This window comes from Bactrocera tryoni, chromosome 4, assembly GCF_016617805.1.
Source record: "Bactrocera tryoni isolate S06 chromosome 4, CSIRO_BtryS06_freeze2, whole genome shotgun sequence".
Classification (NCBI taxonomy): Eukaryota; Metazoa; Arthropoda; class Insecta; order Diptera; family Tephritidae; genus Bactrocera; species Bactrocera tryoni.
This window is the reverse complement of record NC_052502.1, coordinates 71,268,116-71,280,260: the sequence shown is the minus strand read 5'-3', so window position 1 is coordinate 71,280,260 and position 12,145 is coordinate 71,268,116. Positions and strand designations below refer to the sequence as shown.

The 12,145-nt window shown below is 27.7% G+C and overlaps 1 protein-coding gene across 3 annotated transcripts in view; it reads left to right on the top strand.

Annotated features, from left to right (window-relative positions):
• LOC120773739 (1-phosphatidylinositol 4,5-bisphosphate phosphodiesterase) overlaps nucleotides 1–12,145 on the top strand; it is a 150,477-nt gene that overhangs the window by 12,101 nt on the left and 126,231 nt on the right. For 2 of the 3 annotated variants that reach the window (XM_040102798.1, XM_040102797.1), the window contains exons 2-3: nucleotides 924–1,026; nucleotides 1,400–1,659. The gene's annotated coding sequence lies outside the window, so the exon portion shown is untranslated. Of the gene's footprint in view, nucleotides 1–793; nucleotides 869–923; nucleotides 1,027–1,399; nucleotides 1,660–12,145 lie in introns of those variants that run through there. The other variant, XM_040102799.1, reaches the window with a different exon arrangement.

Here is a 12,145-nt window from a genome sequence, read left to right as displayed (position 1 = left end):
ACTGTTATACTTTAATAAAAGCTGTCATAGTGTTGTTTCCTTTATTTTAGAAAACTCTATAATAACGCTAGTGCTATTGAAAGGAGCTTATTTGTGTTCATTTATTATAAAACTGTTATATTGGTAGAAAAACTAAGCAATTTTTACATTAAAGACTTCTTTGAAAGTTTACGCAACATTAAAAATTATTTCGCAGCTTTCATAGCTCATTTTCTAACAAAACAAAATTTCCGGTACTAATCAAGGCTTTTTTCTAAACTGTTATACTCTCAGGAAAACTGTTATACCGCGTTTTTTTGTGTTCAAACAACCATATGAGCGATTATATAAAAATGATTTTATGTTACATAAAACAAATTAAATTATGCATTTCATAACTGTTATAAAACCAACATATGTATAACGTAATCAATTTGGTTAAAATGCTTTAAATTTGCATAAAATTTATTTTTATGTGATGTATAATTAACAAGCATTTTAAAATAAAATCTCATAACTGTTATATAAACTGTTATACCAGCTACCAGAAATTTTTGTTATATTGCATTTAATTTACAACAATTTATTTTATGTTTTGTATAATTAACAAGCATGTTAAAATAAAATTTCATAACTGTTATACAAACTGTTATACCAGATACCAGGAACTTTTGTTCAAATGTATTTTATTTACAACAAAATGCATTTATAAACAGTTTTTTTAAATTAAAAATGTATACCCCTCCAAGCACCGCCACCACTGCCTTGGCCAAATACTTGTGGTCGCTAAACATTCAGCTTTTCGTCATCGAACGCGGAAATTTTATCAAGATTCAGAAACCGCGTGGCTGACTATATACGCGCATTACACTTTTGATATGTATTTAAGGTTGTATGCCAATTACTATTTTTATTGCTAATACAGTTTACTATAATATTTGCAGCTTTACATCACGCTTCGGCAACCAGACGGAGACACGCAAGCAATTGAATTAATAAAAGTGCAGCTAATTGAAGTGCAAAATAGTAGCGGCGACAAGTGAATAAGTGAGTAATAAATAAGTGGCAGATAAGCAAACAAAAATATTAAAAAATCCCACCAAAGAATGTTATAATTAAAAGTAAAAGTGGTGGAAAACCTGGAAATATTGAAAATCGCATGAAAGTGTTTACCGTGGAAATTAGCTAAAGTTGACAAATATTTTGCAAGATTTAAAAATTTGCATTATAAAAAATACTAAAAATTAAAAATAATTAATTGTAATTAAATAAAATTAATAAAAATTAAAAATAATTAATAATAATTTAAATTATACTCCAAAATTAATTTTACTTAAAGTCGACTGCGTACTTTGCACGTGTGCGTTGGTAACGCCGGTTCATAGTCTCTCATTGTTGTTGTTTGGTTGGTAATTTGCAGCGCCTACGGCTGAACCGACAGCTGATGATGACAACCACAGTAACAACAACCAATTTAATATAATTGTAATAAAAAATAATGAAGAAGACGCAGAATTAACAGCACAAGGTGGTAATAAAGTAGTGTAAAGTGGAGTCTAAGGTTAATGATACAAATAAAACGTGCAGCAAACCTCGAAACAAGTGTGGTGAAGTGAACAAAATTAAATAGAAAACGACAAGAAGAAGCAGCAACTGACGCATTTCGGCGTAGATAAAAAGGTGAGTAAGTCAATTATAAAAACTGTTTAATAAAAGCATGAATTTATAAGAAGCTAATACACTTACATAGTTCGTTAGGAGCACGCTTTATAGGTTTTTGGTGCAGATATTTGCTCGTTTTGTACTCGCTCGTTTATAAAAATTTACTTTTAAAACTGAGCGCATGCATTCGTAAAAATTGGTGGCAAATAGTGTGATAATTTCAATACGCTATGATTCTCAAAAATATTAATGTTCTTAAAGCTATCAACTCAGTGATGAGTTAGCGCATGACAAAAGTGTTATAAAAACTGTTATACAGTCATTAAACACAGTATTGTACATTTTAAAAAGTTTATATGAAACCCATAGATTTTAGAACAGCTTTCGATAAATTTTTGAAACTGTTATACTGCTAAATTAACTGTTATACTAATACCAAAAACGTTACATTAACTTAAAAATAGAAAAAAGAACAATTTTTGGTCAAACGTGCTAACGAATTAAAAATTTAGGTAACAAAAGTGTTCTAAAACTGTCATGCAAGCAATAATGTGGCAAGTTTTGCATTTTAAACAAAATATTTTCGTAAAAGTAATGCAGAGATCATTCTTTAACGTTTTAAAAAACTGTTATACTGTTATACAAAGAGTTATATTAATATAAAAACTATTATACTGTTATAAAATGGTTATACTTGTATCAAATATTGTCACAAATGAACTGAATCTAACGGTGGATTTAATGAAGGATTAGGAGAAAATTTGATAAGTAATGCAGAATTCCTAAGGCAAAAAATTATACCAAAAAGGTTGAGCACTATATTGACCCAATTAATAAAGTTGGTCTGCAAGCCTAGGCTTATAAATTTCCATAAATATGGAGATTTAATTATTTGAAAATTTTTAGAAAGAAAACGTACAGTCATTGAGGTGTAGTTATGGGAGAGTTCACTAATTTGTGAAGTAGAAAACGAAATATTTTTCTTTTGGTGGGTCTCAAAAAACTACTGAAGAGTGCTACTAAAAATGAGCAAGAAAACGATTGATACTTAGTAAGCAGAATTTAAATCTATAGTCAAAATCGAACATTGTAAACTTTGTGCTTTTTATTAGAGCATTTGAGCTTTTACATGAATTTTTTACACCAGCAAACTTTGTAAGATATTTTAGAGACTTTTGTGAACTTTCATGCGTGCTGGCTCAATTTAGAAACCTTTTTTTGAAAGCTTTTCACCTTTTTCACACTATAATGCTCTTTGTGAGCGTTTATTAGAAAATGCTGAGAATTCAGCTTTCACTGAAATGTTTTCTCACTATTAAAGCTTCTTAGAGTTTTTTACAGAGCTTCTGAGCTTTCACTTTAACTTCTTTTTAATCACTTTTGCATTATAACTTTTGCTAGCGACTCCTGTGATTTTTTTTCAAATATTTATTTATAAATTTATTTTTGAAAGCTTTACAGCTTTTTCACAATATAAGCTTCTCTGTGAGTGTTAGTTAGAAATTGCTGCACTTTTTATGAAATCTTTGAGCTTTCATTAAAATGTTTTCTCACTAATAAAGCTTCAAAGAGCTTTTTACAGAGCTTTTGAGCTTTCACTTCAGCTGCTTTTAAATCTCTTTTACATTCATAGGTTTTGCTATCGGCTCCGGAGTATTTTCTTTTGGAAAGATTTATTTTTAAATTTAATTTACGGATTTCTAGATCTACAATTAGGAACAGCTTTCATGGTGGGTAAACCACGGACCTACTTCTTGTAAGAATATGTGGCGTCTTTTTTGAAATGCCATATACATAGAAACAAACACGAAATGATTGCGTTAATGACATTCTTGACACTATACGGAAAAGTTTTGTGATTTTGAATTTTCAGTGAAATTTTTTGAGGATAAGAATGTTAAGCATGATCTTATCTCAGGTACAGTAAAGTTGATTTTTTGTGAAGTGTAGCGTAGCTTTCTCATTTGACCTGTATATATTGTCTTTTCTGTAACTTACAACTTTTGAAATTTGCTAAGGCGCCTAAAAATACACTAATGCAACTGTCAGTAGCTGTTGTTGTGGAGCTTCGTTGTTGAAAAAATCTTCAATTTCAATTTGAACAAAGCCATGTTTACACAAACTTAGTTTATTGTTTATTTACACGCTACTTTTATGCAAACAATGTCTATGAAAATGCTAACAAAACAAATAAGACAAATAAACTAATAAAACGAATGGTCAGAGGATCGTGGATCGGGGCGTAGAAGTCTAAAACAACTAAACTGTCAACTAAAACCAGCTAAAAAAAAGGAAAAACGCCTCAAGCTAACTGACGGAATGTTGAAACAAAACATACTGACACACACACATCTGTACAAAGCTGCTTTAAGTGGCTGCATGAGTGTGGTGTTCGCGTGAGTCAGTAAATTGGTGAATGAGTGCCTACGAAATGTCTTCGGCCACAGGCAATATGAGCGCAACTGTCAGCAATGCTTTGCCGCTTTGATGGCTGCGCTGACATTTGTTGAATAGTGACGTTTGCCAGCAAATTGTTTTGCATTTGCTGGTTATTTATTAACGGCGTTTTTGGGGTTTATTATTTATATTTTTTTGCGTTTTACACTTATTTGAATTTTTTCTTTCATTTTGAAACTTTTTTTTATTTTATTAATATTTTTTTTTTTATTATATTTTTTCTTTTTTTATTTTATTTTTTTTTTATTTTTTGTTTTTTGAATATCCTCTTATTTTGTTTCACAAGTTTTATGTTGACTTTGTGCTTCTTGTTGTTAAACGCCACGTTGACGGACGTTCGCGTAAATGAGTCTGACAGCAGATGGCCAAGTGAAATGACATTAAATGAAATGCTACATCCATGCCAACATATAGCAAAGCAAACGGTCAATGTGCAAAATATTTAGTACAGAGAAATAAAGAAAAATAATTGAGTGGAATATTTGAGGAATTCCAAGAAATGTACACGTTAGACACATTACATGAATATTGCTACAAAAAAAATATAAAAGTAAAAAAAAAATAATAAAGAAAATGGATTAATTGAAATAAAAATAATAGAAAAATTTAAATTAATAAAATTAAAAATAAAAATAAAAATAGGTATAAATAAAAAAAACAAAATTATAAAAAAATGAAATAAATATAAAAAATATAAAATAAAATATAAACAATATAAAAGATATAAAAATAGCTTCAAATTATATAAAAATATGCGCTAACAATTACAAAAATAAAAATAAAGAAAAAAACAAATTCAAAAATTAAAAAATACATTAAATGAAAATAAATATTAATGCCCATAAATATTGAATAAAAAAAAATAAAATTATAATAAATAATACAAAAATAAAAATAAAAAACAATGTTTAACACGTATTTATAAAAACAAATTATAAAGTAAAAAAATACATTAAACGAAAATAAATAATAATAAATATTAATGCGCATAAATATTAAATAAAAAAAATAAAAATAGAAATTATAACAAATAATAATAAAAAACATTAAAATACCTTAATACTTAATATAAATAAATAATAAAAATATTATAACAAAAAATACTAAAAATTTTAAAAATATTAAAAAACAAACTAACTAAATTTAATTAAAATAAGAAAGACATAATAAACAAAAATTTTAACAATTTTTTTTTCAAAGAGAACTAAAAAAAATTAAATGCTATATATACATACATGAATAGAAATATAGTAGAAATTGGTAAACAAAACTAAATAAAAAAATATAAAACAAAAAAATAATAAAAAAAAAAAATAATAATTAAAAAATGATAATGAAAAAGCTATACACGAATTAAAAAATTGCTTACTTAAAAAATATTTTGAAACAATTTTACAAGCAAATAAAATAAAAACTAAAATTAATTAAAATAAGAAAAATTGAAAACTACAAATTTGACCAAAATTTTTTTGACGAGAATTAAAAACATTATATATATAAAAGTAAAATAAATCAAAAATAAAACAACAAAAAAAAACAACAAAAAAAACGTAATACAAAAACGATAAATAAAAAAAAAATTAAAAAGGGAAAAAATAAAATAAGGATTGGAAAAAACCTACGCAATTTAAATACATTAAATAAAAAAATATTGCACAAAATACAAAATTTTTGAAAATTAAAAAAAAACTAATAAGAATTAAAAAAAATTAATAAAAGAGGATATTAAAAATTAAAAAAACAAAACGTGAAATGAAAAAATAAAAATAAGATTAGTAAAAATTGCAAAAATCTATAAAAAGCCAAATAAAATAAAGAAAAAAATAAACAAAAAATATTTCTTAAATTTCAAAATTAACACAAATTAAAAAGAAATAGAAGATAGAAATAAGAATTAAAAAAATTTATGATAAAAAGGTATTAAAAATTCAAAAAAAAAAACGTGAAACTAAAAAGAAAATTAAAATTTAATAAAATAATTATAAAAATAAAAATATAAAAAAATTTAATGAAAAATAACGCAAAGAAATATTAATAAAAACATTTAATAAAATATAAAGAAAAAAATTGGTTTATCAAAAATTCAAAAAAAAATAAATAATAAAAGGAAATATTTTTTAAATAAATAAAAATTAAATAAACTTTGGCAAAAAAATAATTTTTCAACGGGATTAATGCCACAAAAATGGAGTTGGTTAACAAAAAAACCTTTTCACGCTCTGTGCTTTAAGCTTCTTAAGCAAAATACAGCTAGGCACTCAATGAATTTAATATCGTCCACCTGTGTTTGCCTATAAAAGCAGTTATTATTATTTTTAATTTTTGCATAATTATAAATTTTTATTCAATTCCAACGAAAAGTTTTTTGGCATACCAACAAGAATAAAATTAAACAGAATAATTATAAAAATACACTTCAATTTCAACTTTGAAATACATATGTAGGCGTACATTAGCTTTCAAAATTCAAAATAATCGTTTTTCAGGCTACTTAGCACTTCACATTAAATTATTTTAATTTTATTTTTCGCTTTTGTCAGCCACTTAACTATTTCGTAAATACTTGAAAGGTAAAATGGTTGTTTTGTTTTGCTTTGCGGTAATTTTGAATTCTTTAGAAAATTGTTTACAAATATACATAAGTAAATGAATATAAGCTTAGAGGACAGTAGTGTTGCGCTATAGAATATATAGGACTTTTAAGAGCTTCGGAGCTTTTAGAAATTGGTTTCAGATTCATTGAGCTTTCGTTGAGATTTTCCGAATGCTTTTTTCTATCACAAATGCGTGCTATTTATGAAAGTTCTAAAGCTCTTGGGAATACTTGAAAGTTTAAAAGCTCACTGGAAATCATAAAAAACAAATTTTCAACAGTAAACAGATAAGTGGTAATGAGTTTTAGAAAGGTACTGAATTATCTTTTATACACTTTTATTTCAATACAGAATGGTAATTTAAGCTCATTAAAAATAATAAAAGCTTTGCCATTAGAAAAAAGAAAATCTACGAATTTTGAAAAGTTCACAACGGGAAAGATTGTCTATTAGGTGCCAGTTTTTCTTTTATATACTTTTATTTAAAAGTGTGATTTTTATCAAAGATTGAACGCTTTTTGAAAGCACAAAAGCTCTAAAGCTCCTGTAAAGGAATGAGAGTTATTAAAAATTTATAATTTTCAGTGAAATTTAATATTTTTTATTAATTTAGTGGAAAAATATGAAGAATGTTTGTTTCTAGATTTTTTCGAATTTACACTAAATCCATTATTATGAAGCAAATGATTATTTATTACACTTAAAATTCCAAAATTCGGTGCAAAATTATTCAACTACCATTAATTTCTCCCAAATACAGAAATTTTAATCATAACTATTCAACACAGCTACAACGAAAGTGGTAAATATACGACAGGGTATCAATTTAATCCAAAAACAATGTGGTTATTGCAATTTATTGTTCCGTTTTACTTGTTGTAATAGTTTTTGCTTCAAGAAAACAACGTCCCGAATATTCATCAACTCAATGCCCATGACATAATACCACACACAATAATTCATTTTACATATAGCGATATATTCGATAGGCGGATCCTATGGGGAAACAAATACAAAAGCACATGATAACGTGGACCACAAGGCGGCAAAATGAAAACAAATAGTAAAACAACAATATTTCGATAAAAACTTTTACTATTCAACCTTCACCAGCAAGCTATTGGTTATTTAAGGCACAAGGCAAATTTATTGCCTCCCCCATAAAGTGAAAAATATGGATTTCGGAACGGCAGTGATTACTAGTTACAGTTACTACGATTGGGCTGGGAAGGCGCTGTGGCAACTGTTGCCACTAGCCATAAAAGGCGTTGTTGCAAATAATGATTAAATGGCATAAACTTAAATTTATGGCGGCGACTCAGACAAAAAAAATTAAACGAAATAAAAAAGTATTGCTAATAGCAAAAACAAACATGACAACAAAAAAAAAATTGAAAATAAATGTGTGACTTGCGGGCGAAACCTGACAAAGGCACTCAAACTGTCAAAGTCAGGCGGGAAAAAAACCCAAAAAAAAAAAACGGAAAAAAGGAAAAAAACGTTGAAAAACGCATGAGGGAATACTAAAGTGTTGGGGGTGTAAAACGCACAGCTGGTATGTGATGTGGAAAGTTTGCTTGTTTTTGTCAGCCAACAGCGACACTGTCAATAAAAGCTGTTGGCTACCGTTATTTGGTGAAATTGATGCGCATTTTATGATAATTTACGTATTTTTTGCGAGAATATGGAGAATTGATAAGCGTTTGTGAGAATAAGGAAAGTATGTATTTAAAAATGTCAAAAAAGGATAAATAAAGAGCTTTCATGAAAGCTTTCATTTACATTTTTTATATGTATATTTGAAAATTTTACTTGCAATTTTAAACAAGTAATGATGATTAAATTAGCTTACTGTATTGAAAAAGCTCTTGAAAACAGTAAAACTTAGAAGCTTTTGAACTTAAATTTGAAATGAGAAACTTAGTTGATGTTTTATTGTAAAAGACAATTTTAAAATTATTACAGCATTAAAGTGAAATATTTTATAAATACTGTTATAAAAAGCGTAAAAGCTTAATGTCTTACTAGCTTGAAAGCATTTACTTGAAATCTAAATAAAAAACTAACTGAAAGGTAAATATTGAACTGAGGTTTAAGGATATGAAAGCTTTGAACTGAATGGAACTGGTTATTTGTGAAAGCTTTTAAAACTTGTAAAGTGACTTACCTTGAGAAATTTTGTTAAAATTTGAAAAGCTCTAACTCGAAAGCTTTCACAATTTTCTACAATTTTCAGAAGTCGTTAAAAAGTTTTTGCGATGCGAGAAATTTTTAAAAGCTTGAAAGCTCTTAAATAAATTTATTCTAAAATATTTGCTGAAGTTAGTCTGAAATTTGAAATTTTTTATTGGACTACTGAAAAGTTTTTTTAAATACTGCCGTATTTTTTATCGCTCACCGAAAGTAACAAAGCTTTTATACAATTAGAAAATCCATAAACATTAAAGACTGAAAGCTCTAAGATAACTTTTGCTAAATCTGCACATATGCTAGAGTAAACCGAACATTTAGGATTTTGGAACATTTTACACAAAAGCTTTATAAACGTTGCCAAAATTTTTTGGAGTTAGTGAAAGTAACGAAGCCTTAATACAATTAAAAATCCAAAAAGCTCGAAAGCTCTACAAATTCTATTAAAAGTTAGTTAAAATAATGAATGCTTTAAACAGGGAGAGCTTTAATGAATATTAAAATAATTCGAACATTACTCAGAAAAATTAAAAAAGAATTTAAAAGCACTATTTGCTAAAATAATGGATGCTCTAAACAACTAGAGTTTTAATGAATATTAGAAGTTTTTGAACATTGCTGAGAAAATTTAAAAAAACTTAAAATCTCTAAAGATTTTTTTGTTGCTATTAATGTCATTTACTAAAATTGTGAATGTTTTAAATAGCGAGAGCTTTAAATAATATATGAAGATTTCGAACAGTACTCAGATTCATTAAAAAATTGTAAAAGCTCTGTGGATTTTTTGATGCTATAAACGTCATTTACTAAAATTGTGAATGCTTTAAATAGCGAAAGCTTTAAATAATATTAAAAGTTTTCAAACATTACTCAGAATAATTAAAAAATTTTAAAAGCTCTGAGAATTTCTTTGTTGCTATTAACGTCATTTACTAAAATTGTGAATGCTTTAAACAGCGAGAGCTTTAAATAATATTAGAAGATTTCGAACAGTACTCAGAATCATTAAAAAACTTTAAAAGCTCTGTGGATTTTTTGATGTCATAAATGTCATTTGCTAAAACAATAAATGCTTGAAACAGCGAGAGCTTTAAGATTAGAAGATTTCGAACAGTACTCAGAATCATCAAAAAATTTTAAAAGCTCTAAGGATATTTTTGTGGCGATTTAAGTAATGAAAAAGAGAAGTTATTTTCAAAGGCTAAAAGCTCGAGAAAAAACAAAAATAATAATTAAACTATCAACGTAGTTTCAATGTTTAAGTAAACAAAAGCTTTAACTAAATTTGGTTAAAAGTTTATTATTAGAAAGTTCCAAAGTAAAAAAGTTAAGCTTATACAAATTTTTAACATAAAAAGTAGTCTATTAAAAGTTCCGAAGTTTTTTTTTATTTTAAGTTCACATTTATACTTTTTTGCGAGCTTTCACTCATCAAGTAATATTAATAGTAGTTAATTAAACATTATTTTATTCTACAATGATCTTTTACGGCAAATTTCTAAGACAATATTTCATTATATATTACTTTGAAATTTATGCTAAAGCTTTCTCTATTAATCGTAAGGAAAAAGCTCTCCACCGTACTCATTTTTAGTGTGCTATAAATTACTCGACATTTAGGGTTATTTATTACATTGACCCCCATTGAAATTTCGGCGTGTAATTAACTCAACGCCTGCTTAATATTTACAGCTTAATTCGCCACAAAAACACATTTATGAGCGTATAAAGCCCACTTTTCAGATCTAACTCAATTCAGTCAAGCATTGGTGAAACGTCTGACACCTTTTTTCCTTCAACCACATATATGCCATACAAAACTATTTCTCAAATGCTTAAATTTAAATCCATTAACGTCATGATTTATCGCAACGCTTAAGCTGAAGAGAGCAGAGCGGCTCTATAAAAGGGATGTTACCGTTGGAGAGACGTGTTAATAAGTATAAACGCTTAACATTATCTGCAAAAGGCAATTGTGTTGCTGAGACACAAACACACATACACATTGTAATAGCAGTTCGATAATATACAGGCATACATATAAACTAACTGCAAAGGAGTGTCCTTTTTCAGTGGAACCCATGTGTGTTGAAACGTATGCGTAATTACTATACGCACATTTCTGTGCGCCATTTAGCAAATTAGTTTTATTGTCACATAAACTGAGATGGCAATTCGTTGGAAAATCATTTTTAAACTACACTTTGTCCTTATAACCCAATACAGATATACAGTTAAGTTCATATGTGTGTATATAGGCGGGTATCTGGACTTTGACGAAGGTATAAAGGCTGTTCTGTTTCATGCTAGAATAATGGTGTAATGAAGTGTTGCGCAAGGTCAAAGCCGGCATTATTATTGAGAGGAAAATTTTTAGAGCGGATCAGGCGTCTTTAGTTTTACTCAGGATATACGCTTTAATTCGTATTACAGTTTATTTAAAAGAGTTTTCTTATAATATGTTCTAATGATATTAAAAATACAGATTCAACTATATTTTCTGGTAGGGATTCCCAGATTCGGTTATCTTTTATAGTAGGGATGAGATTTATTTTATATATTTATATGCGACCGTTTCGAAGGCAAGTCCAGCCTAAAGGAAGAGGAGTTAAAACGGCTGGGTCAAAAAGGAGATGAAAAATGGCCGGGAACTGATACAATGCCTCGGATCCATTGTATGCTAATCGCATTGAGGGCATTTCGCTGGAAAGAGGCAGCGTTCGACGAATTGCGAACCGCGATATTGGCTAGTTCACTAGCTAGTTCCGCAGATGTTTATTTTCGCTCCCTTTTCCGAATTTCATTTCAAACTAAAATCAGTGATTTTGTTCCAAATAAATGCTTGGGACATTTCAGTGAATATGTTGAAACTTAAAGTATAAATATTAACCACTTCCCTAAATAGTTACAAACTAATATATTTGTGAATAATTCAGCATATTTGTTTGCCTTTTACACGTTTTTACAAGAATTCAGTGATATCAGTGCCTTAGTTGCAGATTAGTTATATTTGGACCACTTCACTAACTAGTTACAAAGTTACCTATCACAACAAAAGTGATTTTTTTTGCCTTTTACACGTTTTTACAACAATTCAGCAAAATTAGTGCACTAACGCAAGACTAGTTGTTTTTGGTCTACTTCACTAACTAGTTACAAACAAAATTTTTTGGGACAATCAAGTGAATTTTTTGTGTTCTACACACTTTAATAACAATTCGATTAACTAGTTGCACATCAGTTGTTTTTGGACCAGTCCCTAC